The sequence below is a fragment of the Vulpes lagopus genome, chromosome 10 (genome assembly GCF_018345385.1).
Source record: "Vulpes lagopus strain Blue_001 chromosome 10, ASM1834538v1, whole genome shotgun sequence".
NCBI lineage: Eukaryota > Metazoa > Chordata > Mammalia > Carnivora > Canidae > Vulpes > Vulpes lagopus.
In genome coordinates this window covers 34,348,296-34,371,395 of record NC_054833.1, presented here as the reverse complement: position 1 = coordinate 34,371,395, position 23,100 = coordinate 34,348,296, and the positions used below count along the sequence as shown (strand labels likewise).

The 23,100-nt window shown below is 59.3% G+C and overlaps 1 protein-coding gene across 6 annotated transcripts in view; it reads left to right on the top strand.

Annotated features, from left to right (window-relative positions):
* The first annotated feature begins 2,150 nt into the window (after positions 1 to 2,150).
* Positions 2,151 to 23,100, top strand: part of ST3GAL4 (ST3 beta-galactoside alpha-2,3-sialyltransferase 4) — a 31,556-nt gene continuing 10,606 nt past the window's right edge. The window contains exon 1 of one of the 6 annotated variants that reach the window (XM_041772018.1): positions 2,151 to 2,224. The gene's annotated coding sequence lies outside the window, so the exon portion shown is untranslated. Of the gene's footprint in view, positions 2,225 to 7,173; positions 7,193 to 13,984; positions 14,249 to 23,100 lie in introns of those variants that run through there. The other 5 variants (XM_041772016.1, XM_041772013.1, XM_041772015.1 and 2 more) reach the window with 5 other exon arrangements.

Below are 23,100 nucleotides of genomic sequence, written 5' to 3'. Positions count from 1 at the left end.
CACAGTGGAGATGGAGCCAGACAGGTAGAAGGAGGCAGAGGACTAAGGAATGGAAACAGCATGGCTCAAAAGGGGCCGCAAACGCAGATGGCTGCTTGTCAGGTCGTCTTGACCTGTCCTTGGCGCAGGAAGGACAGTCCCAAGGAGCCAAATCCCAGCTCGCTCTGTCGCATTGCCTCTTGCTTCTTGCTCAGCGACTTGCAGTGTCTTGTGAGGGTGCAAGATGCTGGGTGGTGCTCAGAAGTTTCCAGAGCCCCCACCTGGGATCAAAATGCACCAGAACTGTGTCCCTCCTGCTCCACTGATGATATGGCTTCTAGGCAGCTAGCTAAGCATCTGGTTGTGTCATTAAGAAACCGAAGGGGAAAGATTATGAGTAAGCACATTGTGGCCTAAGGGGAGGAGTCAGAATAACAGCTTCTGGGCACCCAGTGACCAGGCCTGGGATAAGCTGGGGGAGGGCTGGGGAAGGGGGGGGGGCTGAATACTCCTATAGGCTAGAGAAGGGATGCCACTTGCATAACGTAACACATGCTTACACAGCACGCTGTACTCTCAGAGCAAGTTCCTGTCCACTACCTAATTTAATACCAACAATACCCTTTGACTAAACATAAGTCATTTCCACTTTTCTTTTTTTAGTAAGAAAACTAAAGCAATTTAGGGACAGAGGTAGATTTGGGAGTCGGGTCTCCAGGAGTGAGAGTTAGTCCTTCAGTTCTACTCGCTGGCCGAGTGAAGTTTACGTGGGTCACAGCCAAGAAACGCAAACTGTGTTTAGATCTTGCTCCTCAAAGAGTTAGCAAAGTTGAGGATTCTCAGTTTAGCTCGGCCAGACTCACCTATGTGCTTTGACTCTCTTTGGGCCAGTTTTCCTGGCTGTTAGACACGGAGGATATCCCCATTTCCCCTTGACTTGCTCAGGGCAAGGACTTTGGTTACTGGATTCTTTCCACTTAGCTTAGTTCAGGCCTGGAGCTGGCACGAGGTAAGTATTTGTTGACTGAATGCTTGACAGACCAAGCCAAAGGCACCATTCAAACCTAAGTCAGGCATTGGTGGAATGCACGAAGAACCTCTGTGCGAGGTGTGATCGAGAATGGAACAGTCACTTGTGGAAGAACCCAGAGGCCGACTCTGTTCACCCAAGCCCTCCCACAGAGCCTCCGGAGGTATCTTCTCAGCAAATCAGCCCCCCAGTTTCATCTGAAGTGAACCTGGAGCTGGCACTCCTCTGAAGCCCCTGTGCACTTGCTGTTACTCACGCCTCATGCTTAGTCACATCCTGTCTTGCCTTACGCTTGAGCAGAAGTCCACTGTGAGCATCCCCTCCGAGGCAGCGCGGTAAGCTTCCTGGAGACAGGCACTGGGTCTCAGCCTTTGCTCGAGCGGCTGGAGCCACGAGTCGCCCGCCGGAGGGAGGAGCCGCTCACCTACCAAGGGGAGGGCCGGGGGGGGGGCGTGGACTTCTCCACTACTGTTTCTGGGCCTGCGCACTTCTCAGGCTTGCTCGGGGGGGAGCCCAAGGAAGTAGGGTCTGGAGCCCGGCTGGGTCGCCTGGCGCCTTCTCTAAGGAACAGAAACCGGGCAGCTTTCTCCAGGCCAAAGGTGTGCAGAAGAGGGGTGCCGAGGGTGCAGCCTGGGAGCTGCAGGTGCAGACGAGGGCCGAGCAAAGGCCCAGGAGAGGCCCGGGGAGGGCAGGGGCTCCCGGAACCGGCGCCCCCTCCCGTGCCGCACTTGGCGAGTGATGGAGGGACGCGCTCACCACGTGGGAGAGCGGAGAACCCTTTGTCGGGGCTCATTGTTCCCAGGAGAGTGTGCGGGGCTGCGCCGGCCCCTCCACCGCGGCTCCCGCCCGCCCCGCCCCCGCGGCCCCCACCCCGTCCAGGCCCGCGGGCGTCGCCCCCGCCCCGCCCCGCCCCGCCCCGCGCCGCAGCGCCCAGCCCTTCCTCCCCCTCCGCCGCCGCCGCCTCCCCGCCCTTCCTCCGCCCGCTCCCCCGAGTCGGCGCCCCGGCCGTGTGCGCAAGCGTGTCCGGCCCCTTCCCCGCCCCCGCCCGGGCCGGGCCCCCGCCTCCCCGCAGGCGGCCTCGCCCGCTGCCAGGCCGGCCCGCGCCCGGGACAGGGACCGGCCGAGCCGCGCCGCCGCCGCCGCCGCCGCCAGCCCGCGCGCCTAGCGGATCCCGCCGCGCGCCGGGCCCCGCCCCGCCCCGCTCCACCCGCGGGGGTGAGTACGCGGCGGCCCACGGGCCCGGGGGGCGGGAGGGGGGAGGGGGCGCCGCGCCGACCGGTCCCTGGGCCCCCCGCCCCGCGCCCTCCCCGCCGCGCCCCCCGCCCCGCGCGCCCCCCGCGCCCCGCGCCCTCCCCGCCGCGCCCCGCGCCCCCCGCGCCCCGCGCCCTCCCCGCCGCGCCCCGCGCCCCCAGTCCCGCGCCCTCCCCGCCGCGCCCCCCGCCCCGCGCGCCCCCCGCGCCCCGCGCCCTCCCCGCCGCCCCCCGCGCCCTCCCCGCGCCCTCCCCGCCGCGCCCCCCGCGCCCTCCCCGCGCCCTCCCCGCCGCGCCCCCCGCGCCCTCCCCGCCGCGGCGACGGGCACCGGGCGGCCGGCACGTGGGCGCAGCGCGGGGCGGGCCGGGCTGGGGCGGCCGCAGCCCCGGACCCCTTTCTCCGGAGGGTTTTCGCGGGAAGCCGGTGCCCTGCCCGGCCGCGCAGCGAGCGCCCCGGGATGGTCCTCCCCGAAAGTTTGTCGCCCCCACCCTGCGCCCCGCGTGCGGACGCGTCCCCGCCCTCAGCATCCTCCGAGCGCCGGCGCCGGGCACAGCCGCCCCGTGGAGTGCGGGGTCCGCGGGGGCCGGGGGCCGGGGGCGCGGGGGCTGGAGGTGACGGGCTGCGCCGGGCACCCGTGTGCGGGAGTCGCAGGGCCGCGGGGCAGGCCCGGGGTGCAGGACAGCGCCCCGCGTAGTGGGGGCCTCCTGGCCCAGGCCGTGCCTCCGAGCCGCCTGGGGGGCGGGGGCGCATGTGCCCCGGTGCCCTTGCCCGCAGCCACCTCCTGCCCGCCCGGAGTCGCCAACATGTCTGCCAGGACTGCCCACTCGGCTCGCAGTCTCGGGGGGAAGCTGGGTCCGGGCGATCCGAGGCCTCTCTGGCGCCCACCGGGTCCCCCGGGGCCGGCTTAGGGGGCTCCCGCTGCAAGGCCGGGGGCGCTTCTAGGCCGCGTGCAGGGGCTCAGCCGTGCTGGTGCTGGTGCTGGTGCTGGTGCTGGCCCGACCTCACGGCCACCCACAGGCTGGCACCCCTGGGGCGCCCGGGGAAGCCTGTGCTTCCCACGGCTGGAGGCCGGCGCGCGTGGAAGGCAAGTTGCGGCTGAGTTAGTCCCCGCGGAGCCCGGGAGCCCTGGGAGCCGGCCTGCTGCGGGCCAGCTGGTCGCTGGGGCCCGGCCGCTGTCCCCCGCCTGCTGTCCCCCACCTTCTGGGGTGATTTCAAATAACGTTCATCTGCATTAAGTGCTTTGAAAGGTGCCTGCCCAGAGGAGGAGGCGTGTAAGTGCTGCTGGTAGTGTCTCTCCCACACTCTGACCCTCCAGAGCTGCTCCGGAAGCCCAGACAGGGTGCCCGGGAGGCACCAGCTACTCGGGAGCCTAGAACATCACCTTGTGCGGTTTTGTTTTGCTTCTCTTTGCCGGAGCCGGTGGGCGCGCTGACCTTGCTCTGCTGGAGGCTCCCTGAGACCGTCGCTCGGTATCATTGCCCTGCGTGGGCGAGCTCCGCTGCCCCGTGGGCCCTGGGTTTCATCACAGTTGCAGGAGAGTCGGGCCAGCTGCCCCCTCGTCTCCCCAGGCCACACTGAGGGGGTAGGAGGGGAGCATAGCTGGAAGAGTTTGGGAAGGCAAAGTACAAGAATCACCTGTCTGGACGCGGGCTCAGAGGGCGTGTGTCGCTCAGGCGTGGGTTACTGCTCAGGACAACAGGGACCCCCTTTCCTGCAGGCCGAGGCCCAGGCCGTGGAAGCCCACCGTGCCTTCTGGGCTGTCTTCCCTTCTCTCCCTCACCACCTTCTCCACCCAGAGCAGTGACTCGCGCCCCACTCCTCAGAAACAGACTTGTTAGGCTCCTCCACCCTTCCAGCCCTCTTAGGATCCAGTTTGCTGGGTAGAACCAAGAATCCGATCCTTGTCTGGAACTGTAACAAATCCTGGAACCCTTCGCCAGCAGGAGCAGAGAAGTGGGACCCCCTCTCTCTGTTCCACCTTAACCTGTGGTCATTCTGTGGTTATCTCACCCTGGCCTGGCATCTGCCTTCCATTTTGGGGCACCCTCTCGGACCCTGCCTGGGCACATTCTCTGGGTCTCACCTCGGAGCGGCTATCCCGTGGACCCATGAATTCTTCCTCTCAGAATGGCTCAAAGGCTCACACCTTCTGTCTCCGGGAAGGAGTCACTCTACCTTGGAATAATACAAAATGGTTCCAGCCCACAGGGGAGGGAGAGCTCCAGCCTCCTGAAAGGGACCCTCCAGAGCCGTGTCACAGAGCATTCCAGGGGCTGAGGGCCAGCTCTGCAGCTGGAGAGCAAGGCAGGCACCAGAACCCGGCTGAGCTTCCAAGCCCCGGGAGATGGAGCCTGGGCCCTGGACAGCAGGGTGGTCGGGTAGCCAGGGGGGGACATCCAGGACTTGGCCCTGCGTGCCCACTCCTCAGCTGCCCTGTGGTTAGACGTCTCCCTCTGCAGCAGCTAGCTGGTGCTTCCCTCACCCCTGGGCACCCCCCTTCCTTCTCAGGGTCTGGGACCTTGACCTGAAACTTCTGGTTTCCTTGAGAAAATGACGAGGGTAGGCTTTTTGGAGGCTGTGGTCATTTGCTGACATCTGTCCTTTGCTCCCTTCCAGAGGTGCTCAGCCCTTTGGCATGAGTGTTCTGAGGGCCCCTGGGTGGGCTGCTGGCCATCCCTGGCCTCAGATTCACCCCCGACCTCTGCTACATTCCCACCGTGTGTGTGTGTGTGTGTGTGTGTGTGTGTGTGTGACATTATTTATGCTAACAGATGCAGGAAGTGGTTGAATGTCGCTGCAAGTGGGAGCAGCGATGTGTTGATGTCTGGGACCCAGCCAGGTGCCACGGGGCTTCCGATTGGTGCCCCTGAGCCCAGCAGGGGCTGAGCTCTGCCACCGGGTTGCATGGGGTCGGTTGCTTTTCAGGATGAGAGGGGCCAGCAGCATCCAGAACTGCAGGTTTTCTTCTAGTTTTGGCCCCTTGCCTGGGACCCGGAGACATACAGGCAGCTCCTGACACTGTTTCTGCCCACCCCACCGCTGCTGCCCTGTGTGCAGGAAGATAATGTGACGACTCTAGAATCTGAGGCCGTTGCTCCTGCCCAGCGGGGCGGAGGTGCTGCTGCTAGAGCTGAGGGGAGGTGCGGGCCACCCAGAGCCGCCAGCATCCACCTGGGCCTTGAGTGTGGCACGGCCCGGCTGCAGAAGCCCAGAAGCAGGTGTCCCTGTGTGGTAGGACGGTGTCTTCCTCCTGCCTGGAGTTTCCCGCTGCAGCCCAGCCGAGTGGGCCAGGCACTCCGGGGTCTGGCTTTCCCGGGTCCGGTGGAGAGGACAGGACCCATTTGCAGCGTGCTGGGCCCTCACACTCTTGTTTCTGCCTTGGATCCAACCCTCCTCCAGGGTGTGGGTTCCAGGGTCTGCCGCAGTGCTCCTCGTGTCCTCTGCGCCATCTGCCCTGTGTCCTCTGCCTGTGCGGCCTCCGTAAACACCTGTCCTTTTTTTTTTTTTTTTTTAAGATTTTATTTATTTATTCATGAGAGACCCAGAGAGAGGCAGAGACAAAGGCAGAGGGAGAAGCAGGCTCCATGCAGGGAGCCCGATGCCTAACCCAGGGTTACACCCTGGGCTGAAGGCGGGGCTAAACCTCTGAGCCACCGGGGCTACCCAACACCTGTGCTTATAATTAAAAAAAAAAAAGACTTAGCAAATAACTCAAGCAAGCACCTACCCTTTGTCGGTTAAGCACATACTAAAAGCCTGGACCCATAAACATAACGAGAAAAAAAAGAAAAGGTGTGCCCTACACGTTTGTATGGCTTCACATAAGCCTTCCACACCCATTCATTCAGCCCATTTATTTTATTTTATTTTATTTTACTATTTTTTAAAAAGATTTTATTTATTTATTCATGGGAGGCACAGAGAGAGAGACACAGGCAGAGGGAGGAGCAGGCTCCCTGCAGGGAGCCTGATGCGCCACTTGATCCCAGGACCTTGGGATCAAGGCAGATGCTCAACCACTGAGCCCCCCAGGGGTCCCTGTTCAGCCCACTTATAAATGAGTACATGGAGGCTCTGCACGTTGGAACTTTGGCCAAGGTCATAGCTCATCAAGAGGGATGGTTTGGAAACCTGCCCTTCCTGGCTGCGCTCTTCACTGCTCCCCTAGGCTCTCCGCACCCCTCCTGGGCTTTGGGCCCCTGAAGAGGCTCAGAGGTGTGAAGGGCTTCTCAAGGCCACAGTGTGCTGGTGACAAGGCCAACCACAACCTCAGCCTCCTGGTTCCCAGCCCGGAGCCCTTGGCGCTGGCCCGAGCCCCACACGTTGCCCTGCCTGTCGGGGCTCCCTTCCCCCCGGGGTGCGGGTCAGCACTTTGCTGGGGAGTCCTCTGTGGTTCTGCAGGGCAGGGCAGGGCTGGTCGGGCGGGCTCTCTGCTCCCGCCCCCTCCCTCCCTGCCCTGGCCCTCCCAGCCCCTCTGGCCCCCACCTCTCCTGCTTTCCCCCCTGTAATTGCTTCCATCTGGCCCGCCTAGCTGCCTGCTCCTAGTCCTTTGGAAATGCGGCTCCCCGGCAGCCGCCCACAGGAGGCCTCATCCACTGACTGTGGCGACCCGACTGTGGGGACCCGTGGGGAAGGGGAGGGGCCCTACAGGCTCGAGCTGCCGGGGTCGAGCCTCCCCCGGTTCGCGCTCCTGGGTCCTCCTGGACACACCCGGCCTGGCCTGGCTCCCGGGGCAGCTCTCCCCTGCTAGCGGGGAGCCTCCCTCCGCCTCGCCCACGGGCGCCCCTCCCACCCAGTATCCTTGGCCTCTTGCAGGTGACTCAGGTCTGGGTGAGGGAGGCCTGGTTGGGAGGGACAGCGAGAGAGATGTGGGGTCCGGCGAGGGCACGCTCTGAGGACAGGAGCGAGCGAGGGCCCGGGAGCCCTGGACAGGTGAGGATGGGGCCTGCTTGTTGCCTCGGTCCCGGGCATTGACCGGGCAGCGGAGCCAGCGAAGCATCCTTCTATTTTGTGTCGATAGAAAATAAAACCCGCACATTCTCGCAGTGCATTGGATGCTCCGTTGACTGCCTTGCCTGGGGCTCTCTGGAGGCCGGTGGGGAGGGTGCTGAGGCCAGGAGGGGAGGGTGCCGGCTGGAGAGTCCCGGCAACCTGCTTCTGCCCTTGGAGGGGGCACGTTCCCTATCCCGAAAGATGCTTCCATGTAGACCGGGTGACCTTGACGGGGACGGTCCGAGGGGGCACGTTCATGGTGTGGAGCGGGTTTGAAAACTTTTAAGGTATTTTCTTCACTGAGATCTTAGGATTCTAGTGTGACCTCCAGGAACCTGCCTATCTTGTTCGCTGCTATACTCTTCATGCCTAGAATGATTTATAGCAAATAATAAGTGCCCGGTAAATATTTGATAAATGAATGGAAGATGTAGCTTGGGTTCTTTGTGTGTGTGTGTGTTCACTGTGTTCCCTGCTCTTCTTCCTCCTTTTCCTGGGGCCACGGAAGAAAGCTGACTTTTGACAGGTGAGCTGTTTGTCAGAGGAGGACCTGGCTTGGCAGCCAACAATCTCGCTTCCCCCACCCCACCCTGGGGCCTGTCGGGGCGCTGTCTGCCCCCCCAGGAGGGCATACCCATTGTACCACCCACCCCAGACCCATTCCTTGCTCCCCTCTCCCCTCCTCAGCCCAGTCTTTGCACAGCCTGGTCCTAATCTCCCCTCCAGTCCTGACATCTGTCCTCTCCTCCACTCGGGCCCAAGAGAGGTGTCCGCAGAGCTGGACCCCCCTAATGTTCTTTTTTATTTATTTATTTATTTATTTATTTATTTATTTATTTATTTATTTATGATAGTCACAGAGAGAGAGAGAGAGAGGCAGAGACACAGGTGGAGGGAGAAGCAGGCTCCATGCACCGGGAGCCCGACGTGGGATTCGATCCCAGGTCTCCAGGATCGCGCCCTGGGCCAAAGGCAGGCGCCAAACTGCTGCGCCACCCAGGGATCCCCCCTAATGTTCTCTCAGGAGGAGGGGTTCGCCCTTGTTCTTGTTTCAACCTAACTATTGCACTTTGCTTTCCCATATTGGGTTTCCACATAAAATTTCATTTCAAAGTAGGACAGAGGGTTTCCTGGCCTTAAAGAGTTTTATTTGAAAACCCCCATTTGGCCCCATTAAGACTTTTATTTTCCCAGTAGCATGCCCCTTGGGTTCTCACTTCCTCCTCTCTGTTCCGTCTGTCCCCCCACTATGGCTTGGGTGCCATTGGTCACCACCTGCCTAAGTTGTGAGTGTCCTCCTGCCTCCAAGCTGAGGCTCTGCTCTGGGAAGCCTGCCGGGCCACCGGTGCACGGCCACGTCCTCCCACACGCCCCACTGCCCTCGGGTCCCCACTCCGGCCACCTGCTGGGAGGGGTGTGGGGGGAGAGGCGCCACGTTCGTCTCCTTTCTCAGCTGCCTGGCCTTGGGCCCCCGGTTTCCTCCCCCGAGGAGCTCAGGCTTCTGGACAGGAGGGCATTTCCAGGGACACCCCAGTGCATGCAGTCCAGTACTCTGCACGCCGGCCGCTTGTCTTCTGCGAGGTGGGGCCCAGACACTGAGGAGTGTCAGACGGCTGGCCCACAGGCTGCCCGGCAGGAGCGCTGATGGCGCCCTTTGTCTCCTCTCCGTCTGCTCCCAGGCCTGTGAGGCCTGTGACCTCGGGCAGGTGTCAGGTTGTTAACAGTTCTCCATCAGCACGCCTGTGAATTGGGCTGTGGCATCTTTACAGGTTTGGGAGGCACAAGTGAGGTAAACATTTGCAGGTTGGGAGAAGCCTCAAATGTCACCCTAGGGCAGGACCCAAGATTGTGGGTGTTCTGGGCACCAGGCACTACCCTGGCACCTGGCACCGCGCTGGCACACAATAGCCGCTCAGCAACTGTTGTTTTGGCAGATGAGGTTGCTGAGACTCAACAGGTAACCTGCTGCCCAAGGTCCCCAAGCGTCTCTCCGCACAGACAGGTGACGGTCTCAGGAGTGACCCTGGGTCTCTGCCTCTCTGTCCAGCCCCTGCCTCCATCTCATTCCTTCCTCTGGGGTCCTGACATCATCTAGGCCGGATGTACTCCAGGCCCCGGGGACGGGGATGGGCGAGGCTGGAGCCCCGGGGTCATGGCAGGTGGAGGACCCGGTGGCCTAGGACGCACTCTGGAAACGTCCCCTGCCATCCTGCTTCTCCTGGACTGGCCCTGTCCTCCGAGGGGATTCGCTGGGGCCTGGCGGGGGAGAGTGTGTCCTCCCCGGCTGTGTGGGCCCTGCTCCCCACACCACTGTCCCACTTCTTCACTCGGCGGCTCCTTGCTCCTTTTCTTCCTTTTCCTTGTTCTGATCGTTTTCTGCCTCCCTTTCTTCCCTCTACCTCCCTCTCCCTTCGCATCTGACACCTCTTCTTTCCCCTGGTGTCATCAGGGGTCCCCCATTCCCCTTGCCTCAACGTCCAGGACGCGGCCTGCTCAGGAGCGCCTGCCGTTGCTGGCGGTGCCAGCATTGCGGTGGGGGGGGGGGGGACACACAGGTTCTTCAGCAGTCGGGCTTGGTGAGGGACGGTGCCACCCAGAGTAAGCTCAGAGGAAACGTAACCTCTGCCGCCTAGGCCCTCACCCACCTCCCTGGACCTTGTCCTGGCCCAGAAGGTGGGAACTGTCCCGGAGCCAGAGGGTCTCCGAAGAAGGCCTGGCTGGTGGAGCTTGTCCGCCCTCCGCCCTCCCCGCTTCTCCCCGGAGCCCCAGCTCTTTCCCCAGAACTACCTGCTGGGATGCAGGAGGCTGGCCTGAGCGGGAAGAGCCTCTGTCCAGAAACCTCCACGGCATGTCGTGCTTGGGCCGGTGTGTGTGCGTGTGGGCGTGCAGGCTGTGTGTGGACGAGTGTGCACACAGGTGTGCGTGGGCATGCATCGCTGTGTGGGCCAGAGCACGGTAGGCCCGGGTGGGTGTGTGTCCCCCCTCCCGGGCCTGTCACCGCGTGGGCCGGCTGCTAGCCCGGAGCTCTGCTGTCTGTGGTCTTTGTGCCTCTGCTTTGCACGGGGCTCTGTTCGGTCTTGGGGGCCAGCTGGTCCCCTGCTGTGGTCCCACGCCATGATGACTGATCTCTGGCCACCCATTTAGCCGCCTAGGGCCCCGGGGCCAGCGTTTGCCCCCCACCTCCCTAAATGGAGGCGTGGGGGGGCTTCCTGCCCAGCCTCTCCACTCTGCCAAGGCGGAGGGAATGGGGAACAGCTGCGTTGGCCGATTCCGGCTCCGTATGGATTTGGTTTGACAACAAAGCTCCCTCTGTGTTGTTCTCAGGCCCCTTACATAACCCGAGGGTGGGGAGTGGGGGGAGGCAGGCAGGAGGAGGTGGAGATGGGGACAGGGAGACACCAGGACAGGATGGCGGGAAGGGGACCGGGGAGGGAGAGGGAGAGAGCGAGACGGTTGGGAAGGAGAGAGAGGAGGACCCTACAGTGTACTTCCTGCCTGCAGGACCGGGAAGGAGCCTCTCTAGGTCTTGGGACTCTCGCCCAGTTGGTGCCTTGTCTTCCTCTCCTGGAGCCCCACCCACCAGCCGGACCACTGAGGAGGGGCTGGGGCTCTGTGGGGCGCAAGGGTTTGGGGCTGGACCCAAGGGGCCACCCTGGCCCCACCCTGTGACTGAGCACTTTGCATAATGAAGGGAGTCATTCTCTTCCTTTGCTCTTGGGCTTCCATTCACTGCCCCGGGCCCCAGGCGGGCCCCAGGGCCCCTCTGATTTGCCCTGTTGGTGGAGGCAGCCACCCTGGCCTGCCCAGCTCCAGACCTTCTGCCCACCCCAGCAGGGCCCAGTGGCCTCGCACTGCCCCCTCCCTCAGTTCTCTTCTCACCATCACTATCCCTGCAGCTGTCCAAATAGAGTGAGAAGAAAATGTTCTCTTACCGGAACAGCTGGACTGACAGGCTGGGAAGGCCAGGTGAGCTGGCCAGGCTTGGGGGCGGGAGGTGCCCGGTCCCGGTTGCCCCGATCCTGCCAGCTCCCCGGCAGAAGACGGACACCTGGCGGAGGGCAGGACAGGGGCAACTGGGACCGGGCACCTCCCGCCCCCAAACCTGGCCTTCCCAGCCTGTCAGTCCAGCTGTTCCGGTAAGAGAACATTTTCTGACCGAGTGGTCCCCTGGGTTTTCTCAGGGCCTGTGTCTTCCCTGGGCCTCAGTTTCCCCAAGTCCTTTCCTGGCGCCCAGTTTTCCTTGAGAAAAGCTTCTGGATTCTCCATCTGGCCCTAGGGGTAGTGCTTGTCCCCTGGATCATCAGGGCTGCATTCTTCTAACCTGAAGCCCAGGAGGACTCCTTGGAGAAGCTGCTGGCGAGGCCCCAGATTTTCCTCATTCTGGCATTTGGCTTGACCGCTGGCACCGCCCTCGGTTAGACTTAGGGGCCTGCCCCAGAGGTGTCCTGGAGGACCTGAGCCCTAGCTCTGCGGCCCGGCGTGGGCGAAGCCCAAACCTGCTGAACAAGCCCTGCACTCTGGAATCCTCAGTCCCCAGGCCCCGACCAGTCTGTGCCTCTAACTCCCACCTCCTCCCCCAGGTCTGGGTGCTGGGATGATCCTGAAATCACTAATGCCTCAGGGCCAGGGACAAGGAGGCCTGCGTGGGTCCGGGGGATGGCTCGGGGAGGGCCCAGGATTTCTGGTCTGTGTGTGGGTGGGCCAGGAGGACGGTCCCTCTCCCACCATTCAGGGTCAGGGTTAGGTGACCCTGCATAGAGCCCAGGCCGGAAGGATGGTGAGTGAGGCTGTGAGGGCGCCGGGCCGGGAGATGCCCTCCACCTGGGCAGCTGCTAGGCCCCAGGCTGCCCCGGGATGCCCCCCAGCCCTGCTGGGGACAGCCTTATGGGGCCACATGTCTCCCTCCTGTTTCCTTTCCTGCATCCCTGGCCCCAGTGCCCACCTCCCCAAATACCTCTGGGCATGACAGGAGTGGGGCTCCCTTGCCAGGAGCTGGGCTTGGCCCCGGGCCCAGGGCCAGGAGTCCAGGGTTGCTCTTCACCCAACTTTCAGAGGTGAGGAGGTCCCCAGAGGGCTGGCTCAGCCACTCCTCGCTCCTCTGGAAGCTCGTGCTCCCTGGCTGAGAGCTCCAGGGACCTGCAGCCTGACAAACAAACTGGGCTGGAGCGGGCTGGAGCTGAAGCCCCGGGGGCAGAGCCCGCAGCCACAGGATGGGGGACGAGAGCGCCCTGGCGGAGGGGGCCCAGCAGGCCCAGCAGGCCCCAGAAGCCGTATGTTGGTGGGGGGGAGCGGGCTGGGATGGGCTGAGATGGGCAGGGAAGGAGAAGGAATGAGGGGTGCGTGCCACTGTGGTCACGCGTGTGCAGGGGTCATGCGGTTAGTGCCGGGGCTGGGGGTGCCTGTGTTCCAGTGGAGGTGGGTGCGCTTTTGTAGGGATGCGTTGTAGGTTTCTGAAGCAGGAGGGTCTGAGCGGACTGGAGCAGGGTGGGCTTGGGAAGGGGTTCCCAGTCTTTCTGGTGCCTCCCGGCGCTGGGTTGGGGATGCGGCTTGGCCACACCTTTCCCCTGTGGGGGAGCCCCGGGGGCGCAGGCGGCCCTGGCTCATTCTGATGACCTGGGCAGGCTGCATTCCCACCTGCTGGGCTCTGGGCCCGCCCCAGGGACCTGTGCTTAGGGGGGGTGGGGTGGGGGTGGGGTCTCCACCTTCCCCAGCAGCACCTAGCACGCTTGCCAGCCCTCCCTTTACCCCAGAGTTATTAACCTTTGCTGGAAGGGTCGGTTCCCCGAGAGTCTTACTGATGTGAAACAGTCTTAAAAGGGCTCGGCCTGCTGACTTCACCCTTCCCAGGGGACAGGCTACCGCAGGAAATGGAGGCTCGCTTTTCTTCCTTCGTGGTTTCCTTGGTCTTCTAGAGTCCCACCGGGTGCTGGCCTGCCCGTCTCTGCACACGCAGCCCTCCCTCTTTTCCTCATAACCCCACCTTCGGTGCCTCTTAACTCCCCTGTGCTCCTACTAGAAATTTGGGGGTGGGTCCTCCCCTGTTGACACCCCGAAACCTCCACGTTCCCAAACCACTGTGGCAGCTCGTGCAGCCAGGGGAGAGAGGGTCCCCTGCTGTCCCCAGCCATGCTGAGAACCACACCGTTCTGGGGCCAGAGCAGGGAATTTATTCACCTCCCTGGAGGTCCCGGGACTGAACATTGTCCCGTACTGTCCCTGCTTGGGGACTTTAGGAGGACCTGCCCTGGAAAGGAGGGGACGGCCGGCAGAGGGAACATCAGATGAGTGAGGAGGGTTACTGCTTCTGGAGCTGCTATGGACAGGGGGTGCTGCCCGTGGGCCCACGTCGATGCCTTTGGGATGGCTACCCCGCGGGAGTCCAGCAGGGCCCCGGGCACCTTCTCAAGGACATGATGTACTCAGAGAGAGAGAGGGCGGCTCCTCCAGTGAGGCCTGCTCCCGTCTCCCACCCGATGCTCCCCGGTCTCCCAGCAGTGCACCTAGAGTCTGGCTAGCACATGGGCCTGAGTTTACTGCGGGGGTGGAGTCGGGATGACAGTGTCTGCCCCACCCCCCCGCCCCCAAGCAGCTACATGTGTCCTGTGTGACGTGTGCTACGGACCGGCAGCCAGGAGGAGAGGTGAGCACGGTTGTGGTTGTAGCGGTTGTAGCGGCAGGTGGGCAGGTGGGAGCTGCGTCTGTGAGCTCTTCCCTCAGCTGGGATGGGACAGACCTTGAGTGGAGCCGAGCTCCCACGCCCTGGGGCAGGCCCAGCCAGAGTCCCTTCAGCTCCCATTGCCAGGTGCCTGGTGTCAGCCTGTCCTGTCTTAGGGCTTCAGGCTCTCAATCTCAGGATGGCTTTCGAGGCTCATGCACTTCCCAGAACTTGCCCTTGTGACCTGCATGTCACGGATGAGGAATCTGAGGCACTGACAGATGTAGGACCTTGCCTGGGGATGCCCGGCCTGTGACTGCAGAGGCAGGCTCGGAAGTCAGGTTTGTGTCCAGCTCCTTTTCCTTTGCCTGCAGATGCTAAAGGTGCTTGGAGGTCTGGGGAGGGGTGGCTGGGGTTTTGGCTCAGACCAGCCCTCTAGGGAAATGAATAAGGAGGACATGAGGTTTCCTGGGTAATAGGGCATCTCCAGCCTGGAGCCCTCTGGAGACCACACCAGCTTTGCGGGCTTATGATAGCAGCTCATGTTGTGTGGTCCTGTAGCCCCGAAGCCAATAGTGATTAAGGTGGGTCAAAGGTGGTAACAGCCACCTCTGCCTTCGTGGTTGGTTGGTGATAAGGGTATGCTTGTGAGCACAGCACGTGTGTTTGGCAAGAAGCATGGCACTTGGTGGGTCGGCATGCTCCCTAGCCCACCCTGGTGCCTTGGGGGCTCAGGTCTTTGCAAAATAAGGGTCTGAGATGCTTTAACTTGAAACTTTCGGTCCACACTTGTTCCGGCCCCCACTTGTTCTGCTTATTGGCTCATTCATTTAGACATCTGTTCATTTTGGGGCACCCAGGTGGCTCGGTGGCTGAGCATCTGCCTTTGGCTCAGGGCGTGGTCCTGGGGTCCTGGGATTGAGTCCCATATCGGGCTCCCTCTGCCTATGTCTCTCTTTCTGTGTCTCTCATGAATCAAAAAGTAAAAGGTCTTTAAAAAAAAGAAAAAAGACATCTGTCCATTTCAGTACCTGTCAATTACCTACCATGCCACAGGTATTACATTTGGAGATATTGGGTGCCCTACAAAGTCCTTTCTTAGGGTGTCCAGATTCATGAGTACAGGAGATAGCGTGGTGTCACTGCTACAAAGGAAAGAAGATGGGGTACGGGGGGTGTGGGGGGAGAGGGGACTCTCCTGGACTGGGTAGTCAGGACCCTGGGTTGGGGGGAGCATGGATGGGAGAGTGGCCAGGACAAGGGCAAGCCAGGGAGGGGGATCCGGGCTTGTGACTCCAGATTCCACACCATTTACACTGGAGTCACCCCCTCCCCAGACAAGGGCTCCGATGTGAAACTATTGGCACTGACCGCCCCCACCCCACCCCGTGGGGTCCTGCCTCATTCTCTGATGGGGGTCGGGGTGTGTGTGGGGGGGCGTGCAAGCTAGAATGCTTACCTCTGGGGGGAGGGGGGTGTGTTTGGGAAGCACTGGGGAGGCCCCGGGCCCTCCGGGACTTTGTCAGTTCAGCAGATAGGCATTCGTGCATCATGTAAAGCTCGGTGTTTATTTCTTTTGGTCTCAGAACCGACTAAAAAAAAAAAAATACTATTTCTATTTATTTGTTTGAGAGAGAGAGAGCAAGCGAACACGAGTGGGGGGCTGAAGGAGAGGGAGAAGCAGACTCCCCGCTGAGCAGGGAGCCCAACTCGGGGCTCGGCCCCAGGACCCTGAAATCACGGCTAAGCCAAAGGCAGTCGCCCAACTGACGGAGCCCCCCAGGAGCCCCCCAAAATACTATTTCGTAAATGATGTTTGGTCCACCCCACCTTCCGGACAGCCGCAGCCTTGGGGTTCTGCTTCGGCGCAGGAAGGAGGGGGCCAGGTACATCCTGGCCTTGCCAGGCTCCTTCCAGATGTCTGCTAACCAGGCCAAGGACAGGGCGGCGGGCTCCGCCTCCACCCTGCAGGGGGTGACCCGGCCTTAGTGGCGCTAAGTGGCCGAGGCCAGAGGCAGGGCGGCCGGTGAGGTGTGGGCGGTGAGGTGTGGGCCGGGGCCTGGCCGGGCAGCAGGCCCTGCTCGGGCGCGGTGGGGGGCAGACGCAGAGCCTGGGGGCCCGGGCCAGTGTCACCCTGAGTTGTGCCGCACACTCGGAGCCCTGACACAGCCAGGACGCGGGGGACAGACGGGGCCAGAGTGGAATCTGGTCAGCTGTGGCCCGCCCGCAGCCACCCCCTGGCTGAGTCCCCCGGGATGGAGCAGGAAGCACGGCCTAGTGTCTCCTGCTTCCAGTCCGATGGCAGAGGCTGCCTGGCGCAGCGCTGTCCCACTGCAGTGCCATGGGAGCTGCACAGGCAAGCCCCTTGTGTAATTTTAGAATCTTAAAAAATGGGGGATGCCTGGGGGGCTCAGTGGTTGAGCTGCCTTCAGCCTGGGGCGTGACCCCTGGTCTGGGATCGAGTCCTGCATCAGGCTCCCCGTAGGGAGCCTGCTTCTCCCTCTGCCTGTGTCTCTCCTTCTCTTTTCTGTGTCTCTCATGAATAAATAAATATAGTTTTAAAAAATCTTTAAAAAAATCTTCAGTTGGGGCACCTGGCTGGCTTAGTTGGAGGAACATGCCAGTTTTGATCTTGGGGTTATGAGTTTAAGCCCCACATTGGGTGCACGAATAGTGCCTTTAGCTTTGGCCTCTTGGGGCCAAATTCGTCGACTCCTGGGTGGGATGTCTGAGGAGGGAAACCTGCCCCAGAGCCCCTGCCTGGGAACCTGGAGCAGATCCACAGCCACAGCAGATTTTTCCTTTTCCTATCCCAGCTATGAGTCTGTACTGTTGATTCTCGACTCTGTCACACAGCTTCAGCCTTCTTCCCCAAAGAGTGGAATTCCAAGCGTCTACCCTACCCGGGCAGACACCAGAAATACGATTTTCAAGTGGTTCGCTCTGGTGTCTTGTGACTGTCAGCTGATAAAGTGGATGATACAGTGTTTCTGTACAGGAGGCTGCAGTGCTGGGCCGATTGGGGCGTCTGCTAGGTGCGGGGGCAGCCTGTGGACCCCAAGGGTAGGGAACAGAGAACGTTCTGTGCTTCAGTGGGAAGCCTATCAAGCCCCTCTCCCTCCAAGCCTGGATGGCCAGACACATGGTCCCATCTGCCCACTCATGGGCCTGGAGGCAGTTGGCCAATTACTCAGCCCTCTGCTGTCTCATGTGAGCTGAGCCCAAGGCAGACCTCACTCCCCACTGGGCGTGCCGTGCACTGATAGGGAGAAGGCAAAGTCTGCAGGCTGTGTGTCTAGCCAGGGGTCGGGCCAGAGGGGATGGAGCGAGTAGAGGACTCACTGTTGCTGCCTCTTCCTCTCTTGCTCCAGTGACATCCCTGTTGAATAGATCCATTTATTAACTTGGTGGATTTGTATTGAGAGCCTACTGTGTGCCAGGAACTATTCTAGACATTGGTGATAGAGCAGGGAACAAAAAGGGGAGGGCGATCAGAAATGTTGGGTGTGTAGGGAATTTTTGATGGCAGGTAGTGAAGGTGAATAAAGAGATCAATGAAGAGATGCCAAGGCCCTGTCTCTGTCCTGTCCAAGGAGCCCAGGGAGGGTTTTTGATGATGTAGGTGACTGACCTGCTCTGGAGAATTGCAATTAGTTGGCCATCTGCACCCAAGAGCGATTGATTGAAGTAGGTTATAGCCCTACATACCCCCAGTGGCCTGTGTCATCATCTTGCCTTACCTAGTGATTGTATTAGTCACATTAACTTCACAGTCCAGCTCGAGACCCCTCTGGAAAATGAGCAGAGGACTCTGAGCTGGGAGGAAACACTGTGGGCTCGCTGCCACCACGGAGAGTCCCCCACCTTGACCCTAGATTCCTAAGGGGAAATGTGTGTAAGCAGGTGTAGTACAGTCCTGCTTTTAGGTTCCAAAGGGTAGTCACACGAGTTCAGGGCCCAGGAGGCCTGGCTTACTAGCTGAAGGATTTTAGTTCCGTGCCAGGGGTGTGATGCGATGGCAGGAAAGTGAGCACAGCCTTAGCCAGCATTCGTGGAAGTCTGGTGTCCAGATGGAGGGCAGTACTAATCCTGTGGATACAGTTGCATGCATTGGAAGCATGCTGGAGAGCTTCCAGAGGAGCCCCAGGCTGTAGCTGCGGATAGAGACTGTGTCTCATGAGGAAGCTGCCTGAGAAGGAGCACAGGAGGCTGCTTGTAGCTGTTGTAAGCATTCGAGGGACTTTGATCTGATAAAGGGCTGACTTCCTTTGCTTGCTCCGACTAAGGGCAGCAGGTGGACAGTTCCAGCGATCTTGGAGTCTAGGGAGCCAGTCCTTCACAGGAGGCTGTTGAGGCAGCAGGGGGTGGGGGTCAACCTTGTGGGCTCTGGAGCTAAGCAGCCCGGGTCCCAGTCCTCGTCCTCACTAGCTCTACACCCCTGGGCAAATTGCTGGCCCTTCTTGCACACTGGGTCCCCGCCTCTACGTCGGAGGTCGTGATTGTGTTTAACTCGTAGGGTTGAGATCATACTTGGACAGTCCTTAAAAGTGTCTAGCAGAGCAGTTCTCAGGCATTTGGTAATGTCTAGAGACAATTTGGTTGTCACACTGGGGACTGGGATTCCTACTGGCATCTAGTGGTAGAGGTCAAAGATGCTGCTAACATCCCATGGTGCATGGACAACTCCTCACCACAGTGACTTATCTGGTCCCTAAAGCAGTGGCCATGGGGTGGGGATCCTCCTGGTATCCCACATGGTCAGTGCACTGTACATTTTAGTAATTAATAAGGGATGTAATACGTGTTTAATCTCATTTTACTGCTTGTGTGTTGGATGTTTACAAAACATCGGCTACCTTCCGAACTCTATAATAGAGTCTGAAAATATAAAGACCTCTCCCAGACCACAGAGGTCATAGTCTCAGGGACAAGATACAAAACACATAATAATATAATATAAAATTATATTATGTGATAAAGCATCTTGTGTAATCCAGGTACCCTGATAGACTCTTGGTATAAACAAGCCTCCAATTTCAGAGGTTAGAAGATAGTGGGCAAGACATGAAAAGCAGTAATTACATCATCTGAAATGATATTACCTGTTAAGTGCCAGAAGCAAGTTATAAATGATATTTTGTGGGAAGACAAACATCGGTTGCTTAGAAATGTCTGAAAAGACTTCATAGAGGAGGAGCCCTTTGAGCTGATGCTGGAGTGAGGTGGTTCTTGTGAATGGGTTGCGGGGGCTTAGGATATAAATCTTGCTGCAGAGGTGGGAAGAGGGGAGGGGGAAAGGCAGCTCTCCTTCCGTGCTTGGGAAGAGGGTAGGAGGTGCATCTCCAGTGCACGTGGCCGGAGGGTGAAGGGTCCCTGATTGCTGCTAAGGAGCTTTGGCTTGTCGTTTAAGGGATGGAGAGCAATTGAGGCAGGAGGGTGGTTTGACCCAAATTATTTTTTAGAAGCCTTCCATGTTGGCAGTTCCAAAGAAGGGGGTTAAATGAGCAAAGACTTTTGACAAAGAGACCAATTAGGAAGCAGGTAAATTGGGATGGGATCTAGACTTGGGGTGTCTCAAGAAGAGGAGATGGAGGACTATATTCTAAAGTGTTTCTGAGGCTCTCGACCATGTGGTCTTCGTGCTATGTCTGGGTTTTATTTTATTTTTATTTTATTTTATTTATTTTATTTTATTTTATTTTATTTTATTTTATTTTATTTTATTTTATTTTATTTTATTATTTTATTGTTTAAAAAACAGCTACACCTAGCGTGGGGCTAAAACTCACAACCCCGAGATCAAGAGTTACATGCTCCTCCAAATGAGCCCGCCAGGCACCCCTCAGCTGAATTTTGTAAAGCCTTACATCCCCAGTGCCTCCCACAATGCGGAGCATTCAATAGGAGCTCAGTGAGCACTGGTTGGAATGAGGAAATAGGATAGAATCGGTCATATTTAGTAACTGTTTAGTAGGGAGGGTGTGAGGGAAGACAGATGTTGGAAGACTGAGTTTCTGATAATGTGGGGCCCAGGAGAGGGGAAATGTGGAGAAACATATCCAGTTGGGGACTTGTTAAATTTGAAGTTAATGATCATCCAGGTAGGGACTGCAGCAGGTAACAGGAAATAACTGAGATGGGCTCTGGGGAGGAATCCAAAGGTCTGAATCATCAGGGTGGGAGTGATGGACAGACCTCTGAAAATGAATGAACCCTGGCCAGGGAGAGCAGGGGTTCAAGGACAGATCTCCGGTGACCGACAGCACTTAGAGGACAGCACTTAGAGCGAGTGAGGAGGGATTGTCGAGAGGTAGGAGGGAAGCAGGGTAGAGTCCTGACCCAGAAGCCAAGAAATGGGCATCCGCCGACAGTATCAGGCTTCAGAGTTGGAAGAGTGAAAAGAGACCTTCTGCAGGTTTCAAGGTGAGGAGGCTCCTGATGGCTTCTGCAGGAGGAGGCATTTCTGCCTAAAACTCAGGGTGAGAACAGGGGGGGGGGGGGGGCGTGGGCGGCGGGGAGGAGCAAGTGGGCATCGCCCGGATGCAGAAGTCTGACCACTGGCGGGAAGGGTGGAGATGCAGGGGTGGCTGGGGGAGGCCGTAGAGGCCGAGAGGGGCCTTGTTTCCTTTGAGGAGGCTGGAGATTTAAGTACCTTTGTTGGAGAGGAGTGAAGGAGAGAGAGTGGGAAGAAACCGGGCAAAGGGGGATCACCGATCTGAGCAGTACTGGGGAGGCAGCGGACCTCGGTGCCCAGGTAGAAGGGTTGCGGGGAGCAAGAGGGGCGGCCGAGCCCGAGGCGGCAGGCAGGCAGCTCCAGTGTCTCCCTACAGAACTGAGGGACGGTGACCTCGATGACACGACTTGTTCGGGGTCTCTGAACCAATCAGAACGGGGCCTGTGCTCCCCCCTCATTGGTCTTCCCAGACCCCTTCTCAGGGCCATTCAGCCATAACCCTGTGATGGGCCCCAGGGCTCAGAGAACCTGGCATCATGCCGTGGCCTCCGGGGGACAGGCATTCTGTTCCTTGTGCTTCAGCAGGTACCTGCTGTGTCTATGCAGTGTGAAGCATGGATGAGTGTCCACGCAGCATGAGGCACGGTGAGCCCTGGTTCTTCACCTCCGTGCCCCCGGGCTGCCCTTCGGCGAGATCTGGGGTGGTGCTCGCAGGCTCACTTCAGCAAGGGACACTGGTGTTTGGCAGGCTTCCTGCCCTGGGGTCAGCCTTGCCTGGTGCGCTGGGGGAGCTGGTCTCCCCGGCGGCTGGTAGCAGGCTGGGGCTGCTGCTTGCAGGATGTGAGTGGATCCGATCCCTCCTGTCTAGCCAGGTACTGTCGGTGACTTTTCTCGCGCCCTTTTGCACCCGGAGGCCTGGTCAGTGATGTGGGACGGCCAGCTGCTGGGAGAAGGCTGTCGGTGGGCCCCAGGGAGCAGCCACCCAAGAAGCCCGTGCCCCGGGAATGTCAGCGGCTGCTGAGCTATGGTCTTGGCCGGGCCCAGCCAGGGGAGGGGGGCAGGCTGATGTAATCCCCGCCCGGGTGTCTCGGAGCAGGCGCTAAGCCCAGGCAGTCTGCTTCCCACAAACCAGCACAGTTTGGGAACAGAGACCCGCCAGTGCAGGCTTTCTGGGGAAGAGGGCAGAGAGGGCTCCTTGCCTTGTTGCTCGGGATCTGGACTAGTGAGCTGCGTTCACCTCCCACCGCCAAGGGTCTCCTGCGCCCAGGTGAGGCCTGGAGGGTGGCCGAGCGTGTGTCTTTCAGTTACCCTGGAGCTGGCTCTACATGGCGTTTTCCACCCTGGCCTTGTGGAAGGGAGGTAGGGGTGGTGGTTTCGGGTTTGGTTTTCACTTAGGAATGCCTGGGTCCTGCCTTGAACCAATTAAGTAAAAACCTTGGAGAAGGGACCCTAGGCATCTATGTATTTTGAAAGTCTGTATTCTGAAGGGCACCAGTGTTGTGACCCTGCTGGTACAAAGGGAACTGCCACGAAATGAAGGAAATCCTGGTCCCGAAGACTGAGAAAGAGTGGAGGGTAGGAGAGGGTGTGGCTCATAAAGTCAGCAGATGTTAGGGCTGGAAGGATCCTGGTGTGGAGCTTTGCAACACAATAATGCGGTCCAAGCCTAGCAGTGGGGCACCACCTGGGAGTTGGTAAGAATTCACGTCCACCCACACCCACTGAGTCAGAATGCACACATCAGAGCGTGAGCACCCTGCTCTGGCCATCATCCAGACATCTGCATTGTCATCCTCCTCAGAGATTCTGAACCCAGGCTGCAGGTTAGAATCACCTGAGGTGCTCAAACAAACTCCAGGGCTGGGCCGGTCACTTCAGGTCAGAATTCCTAGGTGTGCGACCCAGACGCTCTTAATTATTTGTTATTTTTTAAATGTTTTAGCACCCCACGTGAGTCTCCTGTTCTGTCAAGGTCAAAAACATCCACTTGAACCCGTGTTTCATTCATCAGGCGATCCTATTCAAATGTAGATCCCAATTTTGTAGGTCTGGAGGGACCTGAAATGCGTGTGTGTGTCTTTTTTTTTTAATATTTTATTTATTTATTGATGAGATATACACACACACACACACACACACACACAGAGAGGAGGCAGAGACACAGGCAGAGGGAGAAGCAGGCTCCGTGCTGGGAGCCCCATGTGGGACTCGATCCCGGGTCTCCAGGATCACACTCTGGGCTGAAGACGGCCATCCGGGCCACCCTCTCTCTTTTTTAAGATTTATTTATCCATTTGAGGGGTGCCTGGGTGGCTCAGTTTTAAGATTTTATTTATTTATTTGAGAGAGAGTGAGCGTGCACAAGCGAGGGGAGGGGCAGAGGGAGAGGCTCTCCAGCAGACTCCCCACTGACTGCGGAGCCAACATCTCATGACCCTGAGATCATGACCTGAGCAGAAATCTAGAGTCAGACACTCAACTGACAAAGCCATTCAGGCGCCCTGAGATTATGCATTTCCTTTTTTTTTTTTTTTTTTTAAGATTTTTATTTATTTATTCATGAGAGATACAGAGAGAGGCAGAGGGAGAAGCAAGCTCCCTGTGAGGGGAGCCCGATGTGGGACTCGATCCCAGGACCCCGGGATCACACCCTTGAGCTGAAGGCAGATGCTCAACCCCTGAGCCCCCCAGGCGCCCCGAGATTATGCATTTCTAATAAGGTGGCTAGTGATGCCCTTG